General features: G+C 43.5%; 1 protein-coding gene across 5 annotated transcripts in view; it reads left to right on the forward strand.

Moving 5' to 3' along the window:
* Window positions 1-1,093: 1,093 nt before the first annotated feature.
* RNF152 (ring finger protein 152) overlaps window positions 1,094-26,693 on the forward strand; it is a 239,029-nt gene continuing 213,429 nt past the window's right edge. For 2 of the 5 annotated variants that reach the window (XM_069219503.1, XM_069219501.1), the window contains exons 1-2: window positions 1,095-1,468; window positions 2,580-2,718. The gene's annotated coding sequence lies outside the window, so the exon portion shown is untranslated. Of the gene's footprint in view, window positions 1,469-2,579; window positions 2,719-26,693 lie in introns of all 5 variants that reach the window. The other 3 variants (XM_069219504.1, XM_069219502.1, XR_011200881.1) reach the window with 2 other exon arrangements.

A 26,693-nucleotide genomic window follows, 5' to 3' on the forward strand; every position in this document is an offset into this window, starting at 1 on the left:
TGAAGGGTTAGTAGATGGAGAGAAGTGATGCTGGTAGGCCTCAGTTCTCGCCATGCTGCACTTTCTCTTCTGCACTTTCTTCAGCTGTCATGCCTGTGGTAACCAGCGGGGGGAAGTGGGTCTTTAGATCCCTTGCAGCATGTACCTACCTTGTTGTGCTTAATGTAGCAATGTGAACATAGGAGTATCCAGGTTCAAGTCTTCCGGGGTTGCCATAGTTACATGGATGGTCATGGACGAGTGGTATCCTGAAGTATCTCCAAAGCTTGCAAATTTCTTAGGTCCATGTCTGAGTAGCTCATTCAATTCAGGTTTTTGCTTTGCATGCTGGGATTTGCAGTTGTTCCACTATCTCTCAGAACTACAAGCCGCAGGAATGTAAATTAAAAAAATTTAGACTGGCAAAGCTTCTCACACATGGGACCTGGGAAACCTTAGAACCTTGCCTCACTGAAGGCTGAAAGAGAAAGCTAGTGGAAAACAATAGAGGCGCCGCCGAGAGCAGCGGCACAAAACTGGCCACAACAGGGAGGCAACCCCTTTTACTAAGCCTGCAGCGCTACACCTGGCATAGCAGGTGTATGCTTCTGAAAAACACGGGATACCTCCGTGTGACTTCTTTTGTCAGTCCTGGCAATGTAGGCAACAACATGTTGCATTCTGGCACTAGTAGTTGAGTTGTCCTTTTAACATTGCAAACAAAGCGGAAACGATGGATTAAAAGGAGGGGCTTGCTAAGGTTGTCACACATGGCATGGTTCCAGTTGGCAGTTATGCAGCTTGACACCACTGAGATAGCCTGCATGGAAAACTTGTTAAGTTCAAAAAAATATATATGTCCGGGGGAGCTGTAGTTTCTGTGCTCTCACAGAAACTCGAAGCAGTGGCGTAACTCATACGAATTGCCCCAACAACGCCCCTGCCTTCAGCCCCATCAACCCCCCGACCACCCCCCTCCCCCCAGGATGTGAAAATGGGGGGGGGGGGGCATATCTTACACTTACAAATATACATTGACTTAGGTGGAATAGGGTTGCAGGGTCCTGTGTTACGCCCTCTGACTCCAAGGCTGATGCGCGCTACAAAACAAGCCGTTCTCAGAATTTTTCGAAAAAGGAACTAAAGAACGTTATTTTCTGAAGCTGTGGTGGTGGGAGAGGAGGAAGCACGAGCGGAGGCAGGAGCTGGGTGGATCCTGTCAGCCTCGGCTGGTCGTAGGCTCACGCCTGAATGTTTATATGTGCACGAGGCCCGCCTAGTCTGTTGGGGAGAGCAGCGGCTCGTGAGGCGGGGAGCGGGCGTGTCTGGGGGTGTGAGAGTGAGACCTGGCGCGGTCGCTGACTTAGGGCTCACATTTCTCTAGTGATAACAACATATGGACAAACTTGACGTAGCTGCTGGGTAGATACAGCGATAGAGATTCGTCCCGAAAGCCCCTGGCTGCCCTCCTGGGTTCCTCTGCACGCAGGTGAGTGAGTGTTTACTCTGCGTTTCCCCTCAACTTAACTTAAGGGGCCGCCAACCTCACAGTGTGCAGTCCCAGTGTTGTTGCGGGGTAGGTGAGGATGTATTTAACACTTTCCTGCATCTCCCATTCGTAATTGCACCCTATCCTTTGCTTCTCCCCTCCCCCAAACACAAATAGCTGCCCTCTGCACCCTGCCTCTCCTTTATACCTACACCGTGCTCCGATATACCACTGCTCTTCGGTAGCGACCCCTTCCTTTCCCTCCGAAGCTGCACTCTGTTCTCTTTGGTTTCGCCCTGCCCATCCTTGCCTGTATCCTTCGCTCACAAAACCTCACCCTGACGCCCGCCCCCCACCCCCCAAAAAAGCTGCAGTGTGCCTTTGTGTTGCTGCACTCTACCCTCCAAAAACGACACCCTCCTACCCCCTAAGCTGCTCTCTCAGACGTGCACCCCGTCCCTCCCAATTGCTCCATGTTGCCCCTTCAACGCTGGAACCTGCCTTCTACTTCCATCGAGCTTCTCCTCCATAGATGTCCCATGCCCTACTTCTGCTGCCTTCTGTCCGTTTGTAGTTGCACCCTGTCCTTTTTTTGGCTGCACCTTGATACCCCTTTCACCCCCTAACAGCATCCTATCTGCCCCTTTAACTGCATCCTGTTTCCTATTTGGTTATCCATAGCTCTACGTCTTCTAACTTAACCCACCCCTCTGGAACAGGGGGCGCCGAGTCCAACACATTTCTCTTTCTGGACAGGGCAGCATTGCGAGCGGCCAACCTCACCGAAGAATACACGCCTGCCAGTCAGTGAGGGCACTGGGGAGCGCTGCTGAGGGTCTGAGGCTGTGCCAGACCGCGCTCTCTCCCACTTTCCCTGGGAGGAGAGTCCTCTTGGGGGGCTGCCTGGCGCTGGCTAGGGGTGACAGGGCTTCTCCGTGTCCCCGGTGCAGGGCACGCACTGTCACCCGCACTTGGGTGTTGCTGAAGGCGGTGAACTCCACCAGCCTCTCTGTGAGCGGGGAGGGGTGGGCAGGGGGAGGGACCGCCCCAGCAGCGCGCAGAGCTCCGGCGACAAGCAGACGAGGGTGAACGCTTATGTATTTACTTTCAGGGGGCGCCTGCTGCTGAAAGTGACCCCGGGTCAGGCCCTCATTCGTTATAATAACCCACAGAACGATTCGCCAAAGGGGAGCCCTGGCACCGGCAGATCCCTCCAGCCGCAGCCCCTGGACCCCCGAACAGCCCGCCAGGTAAGAGCAGGCAGTCACTGGGGGCAACCTTTCATGGGCAATGTGCCTGCACGTTACCGTCCCTCTCCTTCATGTGCAACCCCCTAACCCCCGGTACCAGACATTGATAGCCGACCTTGCAGATAAACACAATAATAATTAACAATAATAATATTAGCACCATTGCAGTGTAAATAGTGCGAGCCGTTGGGTGCGTGCCTCACATCTTCACATAATGACATCGCTCGAAGGGGGCTCTCGGTGAGCTGAGAAAACGCTCCAGTCACAACAAAGGAAATGGTTGTGGGAAGGTTCGTGCCTCTTTCTATATTATATTGGTACTGATGATTAATAATGTTTTGTCAGCTGGGAGAACTGACTGGTGGGAGTTTTCCCGGAGATGCACCCGTATTAAAAACGCTACTGACCAGGAAATAAGATGAGCAGACTACAGACATGCACATTGGCAGTGTGTGCGTGTACGTGTTGGAGGGGGTGATGCTTTCTCTGCGTTCAACCTGCTGCCTTCTTTTTGAAAATTGCATGCCTCTTTAATGCAGGAATATCTTTTGTTAGTTTACCTGCCGGTGCTATGAACCAGATGAGGACATTTTGCGATGGGGTGTGGGTTGGTGGACTTGTTGGGCTGGGGACGAGAACAAAGGAGCTGGTTCTCCTTAATGTCCTATTAATTCTAGCGCGAGCCCTTGTAATCCATCAACTCCTTGCCTCCTGATTAGGTCTGCGCTGCAGAAATGCTGGATTTTGATTGCTTCCTCCACACTCATATATATTCCAGAGGATAATCCAGTTCAGTCTTCGGTTCTGGTTTGTGGTTTTCGTTCTGGAGGTGCTGTTGAAGGTGTGGTAGGGCTGAACCGACAAGGCCACCGTAGGCTCTATTTCTGGCCCCTTATGTTATGGAACTCCTCCTAGAGCAACGTGAAGTTAATGTTAGCACGTCTAGTCCCACTGAGTACGTAGATATGAGTCTTTTAGTATTCTCTTTTGTCTCGGAATGTGCTTATTTTGACTAACTGTTCAGAGTTTGGTTTATACCTTTCTTACCAGAACCAGGTCACAATTGTTTAATGATCCCTCTTAAATGTATTTGTCAAGATGGATGAATCTGGGCCACAGCCAAGTGTTTTATCCTTGCACACAATACCCAGCTCTTCTTCAGGTGGTAATAAAGGCCATCAGTAGTGTGGACATTCCTGCTGTAATCGAGAGGTTTTCAGTACTGTCACTGGGGACACCACAGTTCGAGTCCTGGGCTTTTAGTTAACACTTACTTAACTGATGCTGGGAGGCCACTGGCTTAAAAATCAAGGCACTCACGGCATATTTCTTCCCATCTTTATTCTTTCCAAAATTATCACAAAGTGCTACCTCTCTCCTTAATTCAATATGGAGCCCATTGAACTACCCTTTTAAGACATAGGCCCTCATTCTGACCTTGGCGGTCTTTTCGCAAGACCGCTGAGTTACCGCCGCGGTGAAGACCGCCGACCGCGGCGGTGTGCCGCTGTGCGCATTCTGACCGCTGGGAGCGTTCCGCCGGAAAACCGCCAGCAGCCACACTGGCGGTCCGCGGGAAAGTGGAGACTGGTCAACCTCCACCGCCACGCCAGCAGAACACCGCCCACAGAATTACGACCCACATTTCTGTGTGGCGGTCTTCTGTTGGCGGTCTTCTGTTGGCGGTCACGTCCCTATGGCTCCCGTCGCCTCCCGGAGGACCAACGCACAAGGTAAGTTGATCGTCCGTGAGGGGAGGGGGTGGGGGGGTGTTGTGTGATGTGGGCGTGCATGGGGGTGTGCGTGTGAGTGTGTAGAGGGGGTGTGTGAGTGCGTGTATGCGGGCGGGGGGTGCTGCTGTGTCTATGGGTAATGTGTGCTGTTCGGCAGGTGCGCATGTCGGCATGTATGTGTGCGGGTATGTGTCCCCGTTGTGTATGTGTGTGTAGGGGGTGTGTATATGTGCATGTTGGGGGTGTGTGCATGTCGGGGTACATGTATGTGCATGTCGGGGTGGGGGTGGGGAGGGGGTTCGTACCACCTCTGGGGGGTGGCAGGGGGGTGGAGGGTGTGGGGGGAGGACTCGGGTGGGTAGTGGGGGGTGGGGGAGACCCCTATCAGTGCCAGGGAAGGAATTCCCTGGCCCCGATAGTGCTTACCGCCATGGTTCGCACGGCGGTTCCCGCCCGCAAGAAACCGCGGCGGTAGGCAGGGTCATAATACCCTTGGCGGTCTTGGGACGACCGCCGGGCCGGAGTGCGCAAACTCCAGCCCCGCGGTCATGACCGCCGCGGCGGTCGGAGTGGAGAAGTAGCGGTCGGTCGCGGCGGGGACCGCCGCGGTCAGAATGCCATTTTTAATACCGCCGGTCTGTTCGCGGTCCGACCGCCGTCTCTCCGCCGACCGCCAGGGTCAGAATGAGGGCCATAGTCTTACTGTCCTCATTACCTGCATTGCATCCTGTTCACACCTAATATGAATGAGCCATGAGCGTCTAGTTTTGCATTCAGCAGGTTGTGCAGCGTAACATTTGATGTTACTTGACTACTTCACGAATTCCGGGATTTGTAGTCTTTGTTCCCTTAAACTGAATTCAACTACAAGGATATAACATTTTGTAGAAGCTAATATAGGTCCTAATTTGCCTGGTGACAGTCATCTATCTGGAAGTCTTAGGAATTAGTCAATGTAGGTTCATACATCAATGCCCACTTACTAACACATGGCTTTAGTTAAGATTTCCCCTTCAGTACCCACAGGAGCCAGGTAATGGTGACTTGGCACAGTGTCCTGTTAAGATAAACCTCATCTTATTAATACGTGTTATTAACACAGGCCCACTTCATTCAGAATTTTCCTTTGTGAATGAAGAACATTGCACTTGATAGAATCGTCCTATGAATGAGTGTAAAGCCAAGTGTATATGCAACACTGGTGGCCATTTTCAAAGAGCAGTAGTTGCACCTGTGATACCTTCGGAAACAAGCATTTGCAATGTAATGAGTCTCATATTTGCCTGACTTAGAGCTATTAGCACCGTAAATTCCTAACTAGACTTTTCTTGCCTCATAAATTGAAAATAAAAAGTAAAACTGTTGACATAAGTGTGCTGATTCAAATCACCATGGCCGCCAGGAGCATGAGCGCGAAGGAGAGACACAAAAAAAAAAAAAGAAGTTCACTCGCAGTCAAACGTATTGGCAATCGTGAAATTATCAGTGTAACAGGGACAGTCTGCAAGGCAGTAACAAAAACGCCCAAGGATGAACAAACATAAATCATTTACCAATGATGATAAAGGACTTTTGAAAGGCAAGCCCATGAACGAGTGAAAGTGATTGGTGTGCGGTGGGCATAGTTAAAAGCCCACAATACTTTCAACAGGTCAAATCGCGTGCACGCTCAACCTAAAAATAAGTGATGTGGGTAGTTAGCAGTTCTTTTTGGTCCAAGTTTTCTGTGGAGTGAAAAAGTGTGTGTCAGCAGTTCATAGGGCTGTGATTTGTGAATGGAACAGTTAGATGTATTGCCTGCATGTCACAGAAGAACCCAGAATAGCCAGTGTGTTAAAGACAGTGTAGGGCCTATATTTATTTAAATATTCTTTGTTACCAATATTGCTGAAGTCATGTGGCTCGTTCTGTGTACAAAAATGCACTGCTCTACTTTCATTTTAGGATTTTGTTTATTTCTTCTGTTGCGTATGGGATTTGTTGGACCCACCATAGAGAAGGTTTACCTGGATGCTCACTTGGGTGAGGGAGGGCTTCTCGGTTAACGGATGCTGTGCACATACTCTGAGGTGATGTAGTACGAACACACTCTGGACCACTGTGCCACCACAGTGCTGTGATGACAGGTCTTTGTATTGGTTTCCTGGTAAGAAAACTTCATCACCAAAGTGCTGCAGTGATGTCTTCTAATGAAGAGCTAAAGCCTATTTTCGGTTTGCTCCTGGAATGTGCAGCACAGATTCTCTGGTGCAGCGAGATAGAGGGCATATTATCAGATCTCTATGTAGATGCATAGAAACAAGTACTTTCAAGAATCAAGCAGCAGACCATGTTCGCCCTTTTGAAAATCACAAATGTTCTTGGCAGTATTATTATATAACTGTTCCATTAAAATCACGTATGCCTAAGGGAATGGATTGACTCTCCCACAGCACTGTAGCCCTCAGGGTTCTACTTGCATTCCACACATTTTATACACCTAGGAGCTAACACATGACCTAGCTCGGCGTATGACCTCTTATTTTCGTCTACCGCTGGTACAGGAGTGGGCGGTTGGCATGGCTTGCTGCTGTACATTGGATTACCAGAATAAGCAATATTTTTCCAAATTGATTGATTTTTAAGTCTATTTCTGAACGATAATGTCCTATACCACAAGACACAGTTACCTAACTGTTCTTAATATTTGCACTTACCATGTTGCCTTGTAACGGGAAAATAAATTCGACGATTTTCTCAAATTTCCTCTTTAAGAGACCCTCCACTTGCAGATACTAAAATTGGATAATTTATCAAGTGGCACTGTGTAACGTATTTATCACTGTGTGAAACAACAACATTTTAAAGTATATTCCCTATATTCATAGGCATCAGAAAGCCTAAAACATTCTGTAATTGAATACGAATGGCAAGAGAAGTCATTTGGTTCTTATAATATAAAGCAATAAAAGTATTTCCATTTGCATGGAGGAACACAACATAGAATTCTCTTCTGGCAGATACGAAGTAGCCATACTGTATAATTCTGCACCCTTATAACTGTGGTGCACATTCTGAGGTGGTCAAACAGTTTACTGCTAGCCAGGAAGTGACCTTTTGTATGACTTTGTGGAGTACCAACGTTGTTAATTTTTGGGCCTTTTACGGAAATTGATGTGGTCGACACTGGGATACAAAAAGATAGAGAAGAGTACAATGTGTTTATTTTTGTGTGAGTTTCCGTCACAGGAATGCCGGGGATGGGGCAGTGAGTATGGGGACGATGGGAATAGGGTTGACTTGTATGGGTTTGAAGGGTATGGGCGTAATGGCCATGAACCAGAACTGCAACGGAAATCAGGCTTCCGTAGTGGCAATGTCACACAGGTAGGCAATTTACTGTAAATTTTCTTTTGACAGAGGTTTGGTAGATAGAGGATTCAAGTTAATTACGCCAGTTAGTTTAAACAGAAAATACGGCAATCTGAGACAAAAATGAAAGATGAATAAGGAATTGGTGTACTAAAAGACAAGAGAAAGGGCTTGGATGCAGGGGAGATTCAAATGTTAGAAAAATAACTTGCAAGTGAGGTACCAATTTTCCAGCACATAAAATATTTACTGGGACTCATACTGGCACAGCCAGAAAACAGCCATTACAACACAGTCATAACCACGCATGACCGTTACCACATATTCTTTACCACACATATGCCTTCACCACATATGCCTTCACCACACATGCCTTTACAACAAATTTAACTAATTTCGTTCTAAAGGCATGATTAGTAAAGGCATATGCATGGTAAAAGTTTAAAAGTAAGTATTAAGTGTTTTATTTTTGTAAGGGCATGAATAGTAAAGGCATTTGTGTATTAAAAGTTCTACAGGTAAGAATTAAGTGTGTGTGTGTGTGTGTGTGTGTATATATATATATATATATATATATATATATATATATATATATATAATAATAATTACCTAGTGGCAGTCTCCACTAGGTAGTTATAATTAGGACCTAGTTTCTATAGAAAACGTTTTTTTTTTTACTTGCCTATATCTTTGGCGCCGCTTGACGAATCTTCATTAAATTTTCCAAAACAATTCTACAGTCAAATTAGCTTCTGACTGGAAAGTTCCTGGGTGATCTGTCAAGCGGGGGCCGAGGAAAAGGGGGGCCAAAAAATGAGCATTTCCAATGTAAATTTCCATATGGATTTTGAACAGAGATAGCACCAGAACCACTGGACAGAATTACACCAAATTTGGCAGAAAGGTAGCTTTTGGTCCAGAAAGCAATCTTTTTGTTATTTGGTGTAAATACGTTCAGTGATTTTTGACAAATTAAAGAAAATCCACATTCGTATATATAGGGACGCAACAGCTCTGCAAACCCCCCTGATTGGCCAACACTTCAACAAGGAAGTGTTGGCAGCCATGTTGGAACTTGGCTGAAGCGGAGTTCCAGAAAAAAACAAAAGGGGCCAAGGTAGTCTCACCCTGAATCCTTGGCTCTGGAGCTGGGGTCCCAGAGGGACCTCCACAGGGTGAAAAAAAAATGTTTTCTTTCTTTTTTTTTTTTTTTTTTTGCCGAGAGTCATGGAGAATCTGGTGAAAATTATTTTTAAAAAAGCGCAGGCTCGTATACCTGTAGGCCCCAGGTAGGCCAGGTCCTGGGGCCATTGCAAATTCATGCAGGGGCCGCCAGGCCCCCACCCCTGCTGCCTGAGGGCCCACCACCTCCCCAGGGCTCATATTTAAAAGAATGCGGGGGGTCTGCTCCCACCTTGCTACCTTAGGGACCGGCACCTCCTCGAGGCATTAAGCAAATACAAGGTGGGGGCCCGCTGGGCCCCCCGCAGCCCTGGGGACAGTCATCTCCACAGGGCTTTAAAGTAATATGATGTGGGTGGGGCGCATGGTCCCACCGGGGACCACCACCTCTAGGGGGCTTTGAACTAATATGATGGGGGGAATCACACACCCCCGCAGGCCCAGGGGCCGTCACCTCCCCAAAGCCACAATAAAAATGCGAAAGGAGTCAGTTTCTGACATCTTAGCCCTGGGGACCACCACCTTCCCTGGGGCAATTCTTGTTGGCGGGGGACCACACAGCCCCCCTGGTAGAGCCACTGTTGGCCTTGGGGACCACCCCCACTCAGGGCTGGCTCCTGCTATGTCCCAGGGTGCCCATCCCTGCGACATAGCTGTTTGCTTTTGCTTGATGGGTGCTTTGATAGCTCCCACCAAGCAAAATCAAACATAGTCCTCTTGCTGACATCTGAAGCTTTAGAAAGCAAAGTTTTCGCCTGTCTTCCCCGCATGCAAATATGCATGTGGGGAAGACAGATGAAAAAAGTGCTCCCACAAGCAGGGAGCTGCTATGAAAAGGTCAGAATGTTTGCTGGCACTTGAGCAGGCATGCATACCTTTCCTCAAAAGCCTTTGACTCCACTAATGCTAAACAATCCAAATAGAATTGGCAAACAGCAAAATATAGAAAGGGAGAAATGTTACTCTTGTTGCATCGGGCTGCAAAGTAGACAAAGTGCTCTCAAGGATACTGATACTTTTCTTGGATTTCCAAAAGCCAGAAGTTGAAGGAAAGAAGATGATCTTGGTTGGATTCACCATGTGATTTATTGGAGACCAGCTGTGTACATGGAGCTCCCTTACATTCTCACACATGACTGCCAGGTAGTCTCCCTCTAGAACCTCCGGCATATTCTAGAACCCTCATTTCTGAAGCAATTCGATGACACAGAGGATACCTCGCTGGAATCAAGTGTAGAACTAGAATAACTATGTCAATTCATTACATCACTAACTATAGCTACTCATAACTGATGGAGAATCTTAGATGTGCATCCTTCATTTGGCGCTGTACTACGAAGGTTTGCTCATGAGCATATCTCCAGGGCCTAGAACTCAAAATGCTCTCTTGAAAATGTTTCTGAATTTGATTTGTGCTCAAGTATCACAAATATGTGCTAGGAATTGCTCGATTTGTCCCAATGGAAAAATTTGGTAATACCATTAGATGGCTGTTGTAAAATCGGAAATTCTTTAGCCGGCTCCTAAATTGTTTTAGAGCAAATGTTAGCAAATAACCCCCAAGTGTTCTTCTTACCTGTTTTTTGACACTCCTATGACCCTACGATGTGCTAGGATCTGAACCTGCAAGTCACATATTGATCTCTGCAGTGGGCACTCAACCCGCTAAACACATTTATTCCCCGGTGTCTCCTCGAGTGATCAGACTTAGAGAGACATCCGCTGCTTTCTGTTTGTCGCGGTTTGAATGCATCCCTTGCTTTTTAAAAAGTAACTTGTGCATACATGCCAACAGATCCGATTTAAGCGGGAGACTCCTGATTCTCGAAGCAAAAAATGGCTCTTCTTTGGCTGTCTCCCGCCTGAATTTGCCTCTTTTGGAGAATGAGGAAAAGACATTTCTTCGATTTTTTTCTTCAAAGTCTCCTACTTTCTTTTCTAAAATGTTGGCTTGTGTTTACGAGCCGAACTGACGTCCATGGAAATACAGAGTTGTTTGCCTGCGGGAGGCCTTAATTTAAAATAAATTTTGCTATTGGCATCGAACAAGAAACTCCCCTCAAAGAGAGAGGTTTTCTGTATGTTACTTGCACGCAGTGTGGTTTTTGTTCCTTTCGCTAGGAAACGAGTGCACGAACATCGAGACAGTAATGTGCCTCGGGCAAGGCGTCTACTTTTCTACCAGCTCGTTTCCATCCGGTGTAGTGCAGTGGAACCAGACAGCAGGGTATTGTAAATCCCGTGTGCCCCGCCTCCCCGACTAATTAAAAAAAAAACTCTAGACACGCGAAGCTGAGATGTCTCGATCAGGCCACAGGCACGAACTCTGCTGCTCCTTAAAAACTATGCTTTAAAATGTGTGTGAGTCAAGCAAGAGCAATGCTCTAAGTGGGCAGGTACTGTCATGAACAGAGTACCTACACTTTGTTTTTAAAGAAGCGTACCTGCACTTCTCAGAGGACGTCCAAACCTTTTAATGAGTAGTGACACTTCATAGTACCAAACAGGGGCCCTTGATAGTACCAACACCTCTATATTTCCATTTCAAGCACTAATTGAAAGTGTTGGGGAATTTCGGCAGTACCCTAGCTCCAGCTCCTTTGCCTTTAAGGGATCCTTAACGCAAGCATCATGCTGGTAGCAGTGCTAAATTTGTGCAGGTTTGCAAGTGATCAGCACTGGCACTTAATTTTGTGAACCACTACTATATTTTCATCTGACCTTGGCCCAGAGAAAGAGAGAAAGGCAGAAAAGGGTGAAAGGAGGAGAAAGACAGAAAACAGTGACAAAGAGAGAAAAGCAAGGTCAAAAAAGAATGTGCAAAGGTGAAATAAGCAACTGCAGGGTTGTGGAAGAAAGAGGTCAGAGGTATAATCAAAACTAAACGACCTTGGTGTTTGCCAGCACTGGCTTCCAGCAGTGGACTCCAGGCCTTGACAATTATTTTACTGATTATGTTGTGGTTTTTTTTTTTTTTTTTTTTTTGCACGTTAAGCACTGGCTCACCTATTATTTCACGTTCTTTTGTTGATCTCAACCTTACTGCAGGCTGATCCTACTCAGTGGGCACCTGCTCACGCAGACCTCGCTTTGTAAGCTTCCTGTTATGAGCCTCGCTTGCTTGCTTGGTTTCCTCAAGTTTCCAGTGTGTGGTGATGAGCTGGCAAGTTAAACCACCACAATTCTCTTCTGACCAGGGGAAACTGACTCTTTTTGCCTGCAACTTCCCTCCCAGCTCAAACGAGTTTGCTAGCGGGTTGTCCTTTCTCTATACAGGCATAGCCGCTCATCATGGCCTAAACCTCTTTATGGCTTCTACAGTCACGATATCACTAAATATATAGGCGCTCCCAATTTTGACAAGTGAGGCACGGACAGAATAGAGAGGCAGTGTACTCATTATATGAGAGCCTGGCCCGGAAAGACAGCATGGGTTAGAAATCAGGCCCTTTGTTCCTCTAATCACGCTGCCCCCTACCAACAGCTCTGTGAAGTGTCATTCTTTGTCATTGGAATTACTTGGAGCAAAGCAGGCTCCTTTGATTAATAGTAGAAATGTCCACTCATCTATCATATCTCTTCTACAGCAAAAGTTTAGAGGGATTCACTAAATTACTGCTCACTATCTAGAAAGAGGAGATCCTCGAAGTGGTATATTTTAAATGGGTAACACAAAACGATTACATAATGCAGCACAGATGGTCTGGTAGCTGTTTTGGCTGTCATCTTCGTCTACCCAGATTGTTTAAATCATCATTACTAGTTAAAGATTTAGTAATGTACAGCCACTGAGTTAAAAAAACAAAAAGCATATCACTTCACATTTAAAGATGATCCAGGGCAAATTGGAGATTTGCTGACTGGTGTAATCTTTTTTCACTTGTCTTTTCAATTTCTTTGGAATGGCTCAGGCACCTCTTATATTTAATGAAACAGCGTTTTGTTTATTTTATGGACATTAATGATTGAAAGAAAGCCTGCTTGCTCAGGACTGCAAATGTCTTACTGTACACCGGCGCTCTTTCTCAAGTGATTTATTTACAGTTTTTTGTGGCACATCAATGCTCTTTAGAGTTTAGAGAGAGGGCCATAGCAAGAAAACGATTCCACAAAGTAAGGGGGGGTTACTGTACCAGAAATCTGCTGTGATGGCCAAATCTTTCTGAAATTCTTCTGTGGGTAAATAGTCTTAAATTCGAGAAAAAAGAAAGGTCACTTCGACGTTAGCACGTGCCTAGAATGTGTCCAAGCATCAAGACCGTTGATCTTAGATAAATCTTAACTTGGTGGTTGATATGGAGGATAAAAGAGCAGGGTCAAAAGGCTTAATGGGTAGTGATTAGCCATATGCAGTGCAGAAGTGGTGAGCCCTTCCACCTCTGATGAATGTTTAGCTGTTTGTTTCCTTCTTAGTTCTGCTGGCTCCGCCCGTGTGGATTATTTCCCACTGATGTATTTGTATTGGGTCGTGTACATGGAGGACACACTGAGGAATCCAGACAAAAGTAATGGTAGCTCGTGGTTTGTAGAACCTTGGATAGGTAGCCAAACAGTAAAATGTTTGATGTACACAACTTAAAGACTGCATGATTGACAGCTAGTGGAGGGGTTTAAGTGCAAGTGCAATGTGGTCATGAAGGTAAAAGTGGATTACATCTCTTGCCTCTGAAGCAGCTGGAGTTTGCTGAGTGTCTTAGTTGGGATCCCTGTGACACTGACATTGAAGTATTGCAGGAAAGATGCTACTGCTCTGCTCAAATGATCAACGCAAACGTGAGTCTTTCAGGATCAGGAGGATTCTGTCTAGCCACTCAAAGGGAAATGGTGTTAAGTCGACTTGTACCATGAGCACGAGTTCTGCCTTTACCTTGTTAAGGCAGACCGTGTTTTAGAGCATTCAATGTATGATAAGGTTTAAACCTATTTCTAGATAGTAGAGCACCACAGGTATCCCCACTAGGTTTGGATGGCGATGGGTTCCACCTTCAATCATTCAGTGACATATGTAGGTGTCAACTCTGTGAGCTAGTTGACGCTTGTAGTTATGGTGTTGGTGGATGGCGTGTGTTCTAATGAACAGAAAAATTTGGCAAGTAGTGTACACGCTTTGGTTCTATAGTTAACATTTGCTGCACATTTAGGAGCCACGGCTAAGGTAGCCAGGAAAAGACGTGGCTTGCTTACCATTCTGCAACGGTTTGCACTCTGTTTAATTGCTATCGTGCTCTGGAGTGAGTGTATAGTGATTTCAGAATTTGTCATTTTGTAAGTTCCCTATCTGTAAGACAGATACAAGATATTAGTGAAACATTCCCTTAAAATGACCAAAACATTTCACCAGGCAATAAATGATGAGGAATAATCTTTCTGTTTGGAGTATTAGCCAGCAGAAGGTTGGACATCAGTGATGCAGCTTGACCTGGTATCATGCCCATTGATGTACAGCATATCGATAGAACAATAAGGACAGATTAAGCATAGTCCTAAGGGTGCTAAGCATTTGCCTGTATTAAACGTAGATTATTTAAATGCAAAATCATTCATCCACAAGTGTAAATAGTGCAAAAGGGCAGAAAAGTTAAATAGGATTGATCAATGTCAGAAATTACAACAGAAGAGTTGGGGGACTTTCTATCAAGCTACAGTGTGGGATGGCAGGTAGGTGGAATTGGTTGTTTTTCTTTGATATAAATTATTTAAATTTTATTTGATGAGTTTGTGTATAAGTGACCCATGATGTTGTGGATTTCTCTGTGTCATTGGGGATACCGGCCTTTATTAATTTGGGACTAACATCGTTAATGTTCGAGGCACAAAAGAGGAGGGACATCCATTCCTGTTTCTTGTACATGGGCTTTGGGGTCGCCACCAATGGGATACTCTACAAGCTAAACCTTTGTCCGAATTCAAGATGGATCTATCGGATTCTATACCTTGTTAAAGGACCTTTGTTGATCATACACACTTTGCATGTTGACTGGCACTCCGGTCGGCGTGTTCAGATAGTATTCGTGCATTTTCTTCGTGCATGTTTTGACGGCTGACCTGAAAATATTACCTGAAACTGTAAGGAAACTGAACCAATGCATAGTTGGAATTCTGCATCCTCGAACTATACAGACATTTTAATATTAATTGAACTAAATATGCCTTTCAAATGCCTGGAGTTAAAAAACTATGCACATTATGTTGGCACTCCATTCAACTAACATCTTACAGAAAGTTCAGCGGTAGCCTTTTTGCTTTCGATGCAAAATGTTCTGAAAAATGCCTAAAACAATTTCTTGTCTTGTCACTTTATTATGGCGCTGTCATCTTTAGAATCTAGCTGTAGCTCTTCATGAATATACGGAATGACGTGGTGTGTATAGTTTGCCAGCTTCATGCAGTTTTCACATTGTCCTTCCAGCTCACGACACAGATTACCTTCAGCATTGTCCTTGTGGAGCCAGAAGAGGCATTTGGAATGCTATGATGTCTGGATCTGGTGTCCTGCAAAGCTTTACATGGCCTCTCAGCCACCGTTCCACACATATTGGTTTTGGGAATGAGATGGGGAAATCAGAGGCCATCTCCTGCGTCCAGGGTGTGATAGAACTAGAACAAGCTCCACAGTTTACCAGAAAAAAAAAAACCGGTGGCCTAAATCTGAACTTTATTCAGTAAAAAGCACCTTACTACCGTGGCCTTATTTTCACCCCAGTACAGGACACACTCCAATGCATATTATCAACTAACCATATTCTAAAATGGGACATTGAGATACAGTGCAGGATCTCTTTATTACTAATGCAATGGCCAGGTTCTCCCTCACTGAGAATGTAACATCAGCATTGAGAGAAGTGGGGAATGCATAAATATTAAAGTGAAAGGAACTAAACCAAACAGCAACACTTTCCCCTGCTGTAGGTAGGTGTGAGGAGCGATGGGGCCTCTAGAGCAGATGCATGTGGGAGAATCATACCTATATGGTGACCTGGAAGGGCATACCCTGCATAGCTGGATTTCGGATTTCCTCTCTTACATCAAGGTAACAGGGACTAATAGGAGACAACTGAAAAATGTACCTAATAGAGTACACAAAGCCCAAAAAGCGTACCACAGCAGCCTCCTTGGCTAGGGTAAATCCTCACAGACTGCAGCTCTTTGTCCAGTACCATAACAACCTCACGGTATTATCCAAACCAGCAGACAGACAAAATAAGTTCTTTAAAATATATTTTGTAAACACAGTTTAATTAAAATTCGAAATCCAATATGGATGTGAAAAACACAGGTTCGAAGATGGTTGTATGTTGGAGTATCTTATACGAAATTATTGTTTGACATAAATATTGTGTTAAAAATATCATTAAAAAAATGTCATCCCATTGGGTGCAGATTCTCTTTATTTTTCCCTCTGCCCACTTCCTGTTTTTTTTTTTTTTTTGGGGGGGGGGGTTCACCCACTGAATGTGTGCTCTACACTACATCTCATATCTTTCACCCTCTCCAGCATCTGAAATGGCCATGCCAAATGCAGCTGTTCTGAGTCAGGAATGGTCATATCTTAATGTATTAGTTGTCACATGGATATTCCTTTGCCCGTTAGCCTGGTCAGATTCAAGTAGACTTAACTATATGAAGTGTACTGTCTGTTGCAGCTCTACTCTGCTATTGCCACAGATTGTGACTTCTTGTTATGCAGATTGGTAGAGTTCACTATAAACCAAGAGGGTATCTCGGCACAGCACAAGTGTAAGTCTAGCTTAGTGGGGTTTTTTGAAAAGCCAGGCCTTCATCTTCTGTTAGAATTCAAGAAGTAAGGAGAAGGCTTGAACAAAGATGGCTTTAATCCTACTGCAATCCCATTTATCATGCAGTTTTTTTTTAACCCTGGCTCCTCTTTGCCTTCCTCTGTGAATGATTCCCCATGGTTATTGAGAATTACAGTGTGCCTGGATGGGAATTAATGTACTCCTGCCCTGAGGGACCCAACTGCATGGCCAAGGGCAACTGGTATCCTAACGTTTTGTTAGCTTACCTAACATGGTAATATAGGACGATTGTTGACACATAGGCATGTTGATGGTAAAGCAAAGGTCCAGAACTTGTTCTGTGATCTGGAGGGCACACTAAGCATGCCCCCTTTAATGACCAAGGACTATTGTCCATATCCTGTGTTGGTCACCTAAAAATCTGAAGGCAGTGCACACATTTTTGCAAATTAATTATCCTGAGCTGACTCTTTTTCTGTTTCAGGGGCAGTTCCAGTTAAATATAACACCTAGACCCTTACGCTGACATTCCTTGCGTATTTTGAGTACATGTTTGCATGGTGGATGTGTGACTCATATATGGTAGCAAGACTCTATTTAGCTAGAGTCTGAGTTTTGAGACCAGTGGGTTCCATTTTAGATGGTCTCAGCTTATTATGTTACAAAATGGAGCATGGGGATACAGCTTTAGGAGACAGTGCAAGTGAGTTGCCTGCACTCCTAAAGCTGGAGGGTGGAGGACAAATACTGGATTAAGGGAGGATGGAGACAGTGTTGCTTTTAGAAATTCTTTGAGGAGCTTTTAGTAAGGGATTGCTAATTAGATGTTGCTGGGCACTGATATTTGATGAAGGACTGAGCATCTGACCTGCTGCACTGGTCCTGCCTGAGGCCTACCCTGATGTCTGAGGAGGAAACCTGGACCTACACACTTCATCCCAGGCTGAAATAACCCCAAAGGTCAGCTGACTGACCTCCTGTTCTGAGCTACAGGGACACAACAAGCTCCAGAGGCCTCCCTGCAACTCCACAGCTGAACCTACTGTGCTGGACCTGCCTGAGCCCTCCAGGAGTGAGTTTCTGAATCCCAAGAGGTGTCCCCCAGGTTGTGGACCCTGGGCATGGTATCAGTTAAGCTCCTACTTGAAGAAAAAGAGAAATCCTAATGTTTTAGATTCTTTGCTAATGGGTCTGTTCTCGCCAAGACCTTGCTGCCCAACTACTTGAAGACCCGGTGAGCCCGACTCTGTGCTACAGTGACTGCCACCGACGACCAACCATGCGAGATCTGCATTTCGCACTACAGCATCGACAGCCCATGGTGACTGCCATCGCAAGTCTGCTGCAATGACTGTCCTTGACACAAGACAGGAACTTCACTCTACAACAATAATTATCCACGACAACTGGCCTCATATTCGTGCTACAGCCACGACTAACAGCGATGCTCTCCTTGTGACCTCTTCCACCGTGAACAGAACTCTTTGTGCTGGACTGTAAAAGGTAACTTTTTCAAGGGACTAGCCTGGTCCCTATATCCAGCGTGTGCACCATTTTGGTGGGACTGGACTTCCTGATTTTCACCCAGTCTCACATGATCACATAATTAAAAGTGGCTTTTTGTATACTTGCCTTAAATCTTTCCAATTGCATATCTGTGGTTCTACTGATTGGATTTTTGCTGTTTTGGTGTCAAATAATGTATTACATTTACTCTGTGTTTCTAAATTTGTGTTAGACTTCCCTTGTATTGTGTTTTCACATTATTACTGTTTGTGTGCTGCAGAAATACTTTATACATTGCCTCTAAGTTAAAGTTGACTGCTTTGTGCTAAGCTACCAGAGAGTTAAACACAGGTTAATTTAGTGCTTTTTGTGGTTCACCCTGAAAGGATTTTGGCTGTTGCTTGACAAGGGCTTACATTCCCCTCAACCACCAGCCCTGTTTCTCATATCCATGCAGGATGAGAGAATAACCAGGAGATCCAGCTCACAGCCTAGAGGCCTCACCTGCCAAGACACAGCAGTAGAAGGCAGGGACCATTGAAATGATCACACAAGTAATTCCAACAAGGAGTGAGGCCATTGTCTGTGGTTCATGCCACTTCCAAGCATGCCGCTTACTTAAACCAAGCAAATGTACTAACTGGAGCTTCTATAGGAGTGTCCCTGTCAAACGGGTAACACAAGTTTAAAATGAAAGACTAGGACTGTATCTTGAACTGTAAAGACAAGTGTGCCATTATGGAAATACTGTTGCCAGTATGAACTCCTTTTGTTGAAGATCACAAAAGCTGACCTACTGGTTACTGGAACTTGGTAATTGCTTAGTGAACTTCCATCTGTAACTGTTGTTGCCCATGTTCTGTTGTTCTCTTCAGCTACCGCAGCCCTTGATGTCCCTATGGGAAATATGGAGGGGACATAAAAGGTGGTGGGAAACTAAGCGAGAACCAGTAGTCTGGAATATGGAACCCTGCACTGAATCCAATTAGTGCTTCTAGTATTTCACTTAGCTCTAATGTTAAATTAATTCTCTTTTCGTAAGAAAAACACTGGGCTGGATTGGGAAATGTTGTGTCAAATGGGTCACTGTTGATTTCTGAGTTTTTTCCCCAAAGCTACCTCCCTGACAAAAATTGACCTGTTTGCCCTCACTACCCTTAGTGTTAAGTGTGGAAGGGGTGTACTTGGACCATTCGTCAGAGCCTAAATATTGTGGGCCACAGCACACCTGAGGGAAATGACTGCCAACCAGCCCACAGGTGTGGCCCAATAGCTCCTGTGGCCCTCCGATTGGGGTCTGACAGTGTGAAACCAGAGTGACTCAATGTTACTAACTACTGCTCCCTCCTTCATGAATTAACCTGTTCTTTTAAGTGCTTTTTTCAACTCTCTGTCAAGAGGCAACAGAACAACACAGGTATTATGGCCTTTCCTAAACCTCTGCAATTGAATATATTCTTCTAATAACACTATCTCTGTTGTCAAGTTGATTAACTCATTCACTTTCCTGCTTGTGGAAAACAATTTCATTATTCCACACCAAAAATCCTGCTTACCGGTCTTGTACTTTAGCTTCTGTTTCCAGAAGCACACTTCTGATGAAATAAAAATATTGCTGCTTGTAATATGTTCAACACCTTCAGGTATTTGAAGCACTACATTGTCTCTAAGACGTATCCAGTGTGTCCGTAACCATCAGGATTAGAAGTCTCTAAAACTGAACAAATCTTCTTGACTTTACATGTTTTCTCATGGTAGTGCTGTATTGTGGTAATTTTATTGAACATACTCGTTTCTGGTCCTTTCCTTATTATTGCTCTGAGTGAGAAGGGTAATGTTGAGACTGAGTTGCTCTTTGAGCACCTGGGATTGCAAGCTTGTTACAAGATGCCTCCATGTATCTGACTAAAAGTGTACTTTATTCACCAGATTCCATGTGGGTTCACTTATCAATGAAAATTAGAACAATGATCCGAGTAATGGTGCGTTTGGCCACTTCCTCTTCACATTAGTTTCTTCAGAATTGTGGCAGTTTACCAGAATTCTTTGCCATCTATTACAAGCTAACCCAGTTCCAGATACTTCTTTACTAACACCTAAGTAGGCCTCACTCAACAGCCTCTCTTCATTTGTTTCACTGAGTTGTACGTCACCATCTTACAGCTGTGAAGCCATGCTTGTTAAATAGTTTGCAACACATTCTTTTTAATGGACTTGTTATACTGATTAAATGTGAATGCATTAATTTTCTACCACTTGTGGCACGTTATCTGACTTGGAATTTACCAGCTTCTCTCCTGCTCTTGCTACTATGAGGGTCGACTACATCCTATCATCATCTTTCCCTTTGAACATTTCTTGTCTCAAGAAAAAGATTGAATCAGACCACATTTATATCCTTTAGGTACTCCCTCTTGTCAAATTCGATTCCCTCTTATCAAATTCCATTATGCATACTAAGATTATCAACTTTCAACGGGACACCTCTTCATTAATTATCCTACCAGAATGAGCGAGTCCCTTTCCTTCTATTAAAATCATGTGCATCAATTTAATCCTTACCACTCAATTACCTTCCTTCTTTCTTCTGAAACCCAGCTTTGAACTGTCACATGCATCACATGCATGTACCTCATACATTCTTATTACTAAAAAGCAAAAAACAATCTGAGACTATTATTTTTAAGTCTTAAAATTCCTTAGATTCTTATAGGATCTTCTCAGTTCTTCAGATTAATCTTTTCTGTCCTTTCCAAAATAAATACACATTTAAAAAAATATAATATTCCTTCATGCTATTAATTATATGATCTCACTGCTTTTATGTTTCAAAACATTTCAGAACTGGCTATATTGTTATTTATTGTTATACCAGAGCACTTCATCAGCACCATTTCTGCTGTGTGCAAGAGAGCCCCTAGAACAACAGTTACCCTCTTTCTCCACTTCCACTGTCCTCATCAATGGACAGTTAGGCAATCTCTTGTAATGCAGCTATTGTTGAGGCCCCCTCATTCATGTGATGTGAGGTTGGTCAAGACCCTGAGCCCTTGGATGAATTATCTAGTCTCTGTTATTTCTTAGTCCAGGCAGTCCAAATAATTACTGGCCATTTTCCAATCACTTCAAAAATTCAAAATTGTTAGAACCCAAATTTGAAACTGTATTTCTTCAAGGCTGGATTCAGACTGAAACACAACACTGATTCCTCGATTCTGTTTGAAGTGCTACTTGAGGTAAATGGTGGTGCTGCCATGATATTTTGAGGCTCGTCCGCAGCATTGAGCATCTTCCACCAGCCTGTTCTCTCGAATTAGTCTTGGAGTTTAAAATTGGATGTATGTCCTCCTTTATTGTTTCACCTATACCTTTCTGGTAAGTTTCAGTTCACGACTCTTTCTTCTCTTGCACACATGTATCTTCTGGGTACTCCAAGGTTGTGTCAATATTTCCAGTTTTTCTTTTCTGATGATAATATGAATATCAGGCAAAACTGAGTGGTGATGAGGCATCTTTTTAGATCCTGGTGACTTTTTAGGGGTCTGCATTTGGACGCCTTCTTTTAGACTGAAGCTTAATCCTCTGGAGTTACTCCTTCTGATAATTGGCAACCTGCCCACCTTTCGATGTCCATGCCCATGAGCTACTGTCTGGAAATGATACATTGCTTCCCAACTAGGGGATCCTAATTAGTAACTTTGGATCGGGTTGGTTGTGGAGACACTGGTAAAGGCAACTGGTGAAGGTCATTACAAAGTCATGATATTTCCAGATTTAAATTGTTCTTACATGTTCTTCACTTTCCTTTCCTTTCCTCACCTGGTGGTGGACTATGAATGTCTTCAGTTCCTGTCTGTTAAGTACAAAAAAGGGAGGGCCACTCTAAAAAATGGAGCCAACATTTGAAGTAAAAAAACTGGGCAGCTTTCATGATGAGAGAGAATCATATTTAATCTTCATTCTATTCAAATTAAATGTAAGGCTCTCTGTGGCTGCACATCCTTTCTTGAGTTTCACCAACTACTATCCAAACCTCCTTATCATTGGCAGCAACATCCTGTTAGTTATATGTGTGCAGCATTTGCAGGTCCCAAGTTGGTGTAAAGGCCCACTCCTTTCAGGAAATTAAACCGAGACACTCCATTACTGTGGCTGTGGCTTTCCGCAGTTCACCAAGGCATGAAATACATGGCTTTTCAAGTTGTAACATTATAGCAGCTCTCACTTACATAACCTTTTCAGATGCTGCACTGCGATGGCATTTGAGGCATACACAGGCTCAAACTAGTGATAACACCTTGTCCAAAGCTACATTTTATGATGCAACTTGACATTACTCATTGGTTTCTTCAATTAACATAGAAAGAACAGTGTTCATTCGTGAATATATTTTGGCTTAAAATTTGTTTGCTGTTATTTTTTTTTCTCAACAGGTGTGTAATAGTTTTTTTTGTCGTGTTTTACAGACCATTATTCGTCCCTTGCTCTGTATCAAATAATCAGTTTGATATCTAGTTGATATTATGATTTGGTATTGTCTCTTTTTATCTCTTTTGCCTCTATGATCGCTTTTCTACTTATTTCTGGAAAACCCTTAAAGGTTGAATAATTATGAAGCAGAAACCTCTCTAAACCTGTGGTGACTAACAGTTCCCGATGTTTATCTTTTTTGTTTGTATATCTGTTTTCTTTTATCTTCTCTGCCTCCTAAGCGAAATAACATCACGCGTGGTTCCTATGCCGCATATAAATGAGGGGGTTACAGTCTGTAATTAGAATTTGAAAGGCAGTGCGTTACAGAAGAGCGTTTTAATTTGCATGCGATAATTGTAGCTTCTGTGACTGGTCATTGATTTAATGGTTTCAAATATTATGACTCTGTATTACATTTACATATCTATATTCAAATAAGTTGGTTAACGTTACATTTCTTTGTACTTGGGTAGCGTGATGCGGTGCCTCAGCCACGCAGCAGCTAATGAATCACGAAGCCATGTCTTCATTTACCTGTGAGGTTTAATGTTGCATTGTTAACTGATGTTTTGCGCCTCTTTATTTCGAATACTAAAATAGGTTAAGATGTATTTGTTAGGTCTACTGCAATCGTTTTTTTTTTTTCTTTTCAAAAATTAATTTTCTTAATTACTTTTTGTCAGTGACATATTCCATTTTCAGAAAATGCACATGATTGAATCTTCTGAGTTTTTGGGATGGTGGGGATGGTATATATTTTGTGAAAACTGAGATAATTCAATCCCTCGGGTATTTTTGTATTAGGGCTCACATGGTAACATGACAACGTATTGCAGCAATCCACATGAACGGACCACGCCTATATAACGCAATAAGACTTCCTGAAATCTTCTCTAAAACTACCCTTGCTAGATCACTCATTTTAAATTCGTCTGAAAGTGTTATGGTGTCATTCATTTCCTGCAGTAGAGGCTTAATGCCAGGACTAATGCATGGACGACTTCCATGCTTGTTCTGCCTGTGGACGGATGAGATGTGCTCAGACTCCGAAACGTGAAATCCTTATGTCAAGTTTGATAGCTGTGCAGAGGATAATCTTCCTTTCTTTGGAATGGATCTTACAAGCACATTGTCTGATTCTGCCTATTTTGATATGGTTAAGATGATGATAAAATGTACACCTTTAATAGGGATCCTGAAACCAAGGCCGAACAGTGTTCACCCCATACTAGAAGTTGAATGGGTTATATCACACCCTTTGATCTACTGTTCCACCTTGTGGTTCTCCAGTAAGTCCCAAGGCCTCTGTATATCTGCGAGGTGATGGAATGCCAGTGGCATCTCGCCACATTTTGGCAGAAATGAGGGACTCATTTTGGTTTACCCAAGTGGATGTTTGTTTCTCAATGAAAATCTCTGTCAGTTTTAAGTTGAGCTCAATCAAGTGACGTGCACATGTCAAAGATCGTAATGGCTCTCCACTGGCTACATGAAACAATCTCAAGGCTGTGTTCCATGCTTCTTAAAGCATAGGTCTTGCACGCACATCTGAGAAATGCCTTAAAGGAAGCTTAAGCAGCACATCTTTCTTCCTGTCACCACTTTGCAGCTCCCTATAGCTCACTTTGCAGCCGACTGAGCATGGTCCTTCTGAGGTATCCTTCAATCTCAAGGCCATCTTCCACTGATAAGTCATGTGAGCGGCCACCTTAATTTTATTAACAAATGCTTTAGACTAGGTAGTGGTTGAAAATCAGTGGCAACCATAGTGAGTGCTTCTTTATGTGATGGATGGATATTCTTACAAAAAACATGGACTGTGCTCCAAACAGTTTTTTGCCTTTTAAATTCCTGCTCCCTGTGTCTGATATCCTACCAGAATTTGCATTGGCTGTATCCAATCATGGTCTAATGGAGAGGTACTTTTTCATGTTTATGAGGAATGCCAGATGATATTGGGGCTATGTCTCCACGGATGGTCCAATAAAACATTATACAGTCTAGATTAGGACTTGAATAAACTTGAGTCTAAATTTATATTTACCTTTCTTAGCCGTTTGCCCTGTCTCCTTCAGCTGTCAGCTATAAAGGTTACAGGAAAATATCCAAAAGGTTTACCTGACAGGTCGATTTAACAGGGTTGTGCTCGTTACAGCGTAAGTTAGTCACTGTGGACCTCATTCAAATACAGAATAAGTAAAGTTAGACATGTAGAACTATGCTTAATTCTTGTCCTAGGCTTCCACATTTTTGGAAATTCAGCAGGGTTAAGTTTTGAAATCTTTATTTTTGTTGCAACAATCATTTTTGTTTTTCAAGGCTCCTAATGAAGATGCATAAATAGATGTGATCAGATATTCAAATCCCACATGGTGTGTTTTTTGTGATAAATAAAACCAGTGTAGTTACTATCACTTAAATCCTTTCCCTTGTACAGTACAAAAAAAACGCTCCGAATAACAGTCCCTTTTAGAAAAGGATGCCTGTGAGGTAAAGGAGAAAGGATAAAAGTAGTATAAGCATCCACAAATTCTAAACAACAACCAAAAGGTAGAGGAAAGGTTATCATACTCCTTTGTTCAATAATACTTTCTCTGCAGCCCCCTCCCCCCACCACTGTCCCCTCTGTACCCTTCCCCCTTCTAAGACTGTTTATTTGGCTATTAAGGGTAGTTTGTGCTTAGGCCTCCATAACATCTCCCCCCCCCATTAAGCTATCCACACCAAATGTGCGTTCACTTTGCCAGCATCCTGGGGATTCTAAAGGTATTCAGGGTTTGTGGATTCTTTTGGAGCGGACTAAGAAAATAACCAAAATATAGAACATTTAGTTTTTTGGGGAAACACAGGAAAAAGGCGATATGGATAAGTGTCTGTTTTTTTCATAAAAATGGCATCAATGAACAGTTTGATGCACTAAAGTAACCATCTTCCCAACTTACAGGAACATGGAGGGCTGAATCAAATGTTTTTTTTTTTTTTTTACCACAGTTTTGATGTTTATAAAAGAGATAGCCCATTTTTCCTATGTTTTTTTTGTGTGCTTTCAACCTACTGCCAGTTTGTGGTGCAAACCAGTGTGAAACCCATGGGTGAGTCAGAAAAGCTATATATTTCTGAAAATTAGATCCCTCAAGGTTTTCTCATAGAAACTAACTGGTAGAATAAAGAGATATTGAAAACAAATATAAAAGGAAAAAAACTGCCATTTGTGACAATGTTTTCATCCGTAACTTTTTGTCACAATGGCCGATTTACAAAAGCAATTTACCATTAACTTTTTCTATAGACTTTTAGTTGTGGGGATATATAGGATCTGTTGATTTTCCAAGCTCCCAAGGTATCCGGAGCCAACAACTGAGCTGCACCGTACAATTGTTTTTCATTGCGTACCGAATATAGACCAATTCATATGGTGAATAATGGCTCTGAAGGTAACCTACATATTTCTGAAATGGGAACAAGATATGGAGTTTAGGAGCAGTGGATATTTGTACATATTTTAATTTGTGGGTACCCGTACAGGCATATGATTTAGATGGTAATTCTCAAAATCTCTTCTTTCTTACACACTGACTTACAACTGAAAGGCACAAATGGAGCGGAATCCAATTGGTAATAAAAAATATCCTACTACTCTCTGCTCCCATGTGTCTTCTGATTAAAAATGGTATCTCACTTGTGTGGGTAGGCCTAGTACCCGTGACAGGAAACTGCCCAAAATGCAATATAGTTACACCATATTTTTCCATTCAAAAGGGACCCTTTTTTTGCAAAGTGGGTAGCTGTGGATCTTGGGCCAAAGCTCAGCCAGCACCTAGGGAAACCTAGCAAAACTGTATATTTTTTAAAACTAAACATCGAGGGGAATCCAGTATTGGATAACTTGCATGGCTCCAACCAGGTTGTTTTAGACACAATCCCTTACAAATCTCACACTATGACTAAAAAAAACAACACATTTTCCTCACAT

This window comes from Pleurodeles waltl, chromosome 2_2 (assembly GCF_031143425.1).
Source record: "Pleurodeles waltl isolate 20211129_DDA chromosome 2_2, aPleWal1.hap1.20221129, whole genome shotgun sequence".
In the NCBI taxonomy this organism is placed as follows: Eukaryota; Metazoa; Chordata; class Amphibia; order Caudata; family Salamandridae; genus Pleurodeles; species Pleurodeles waltl.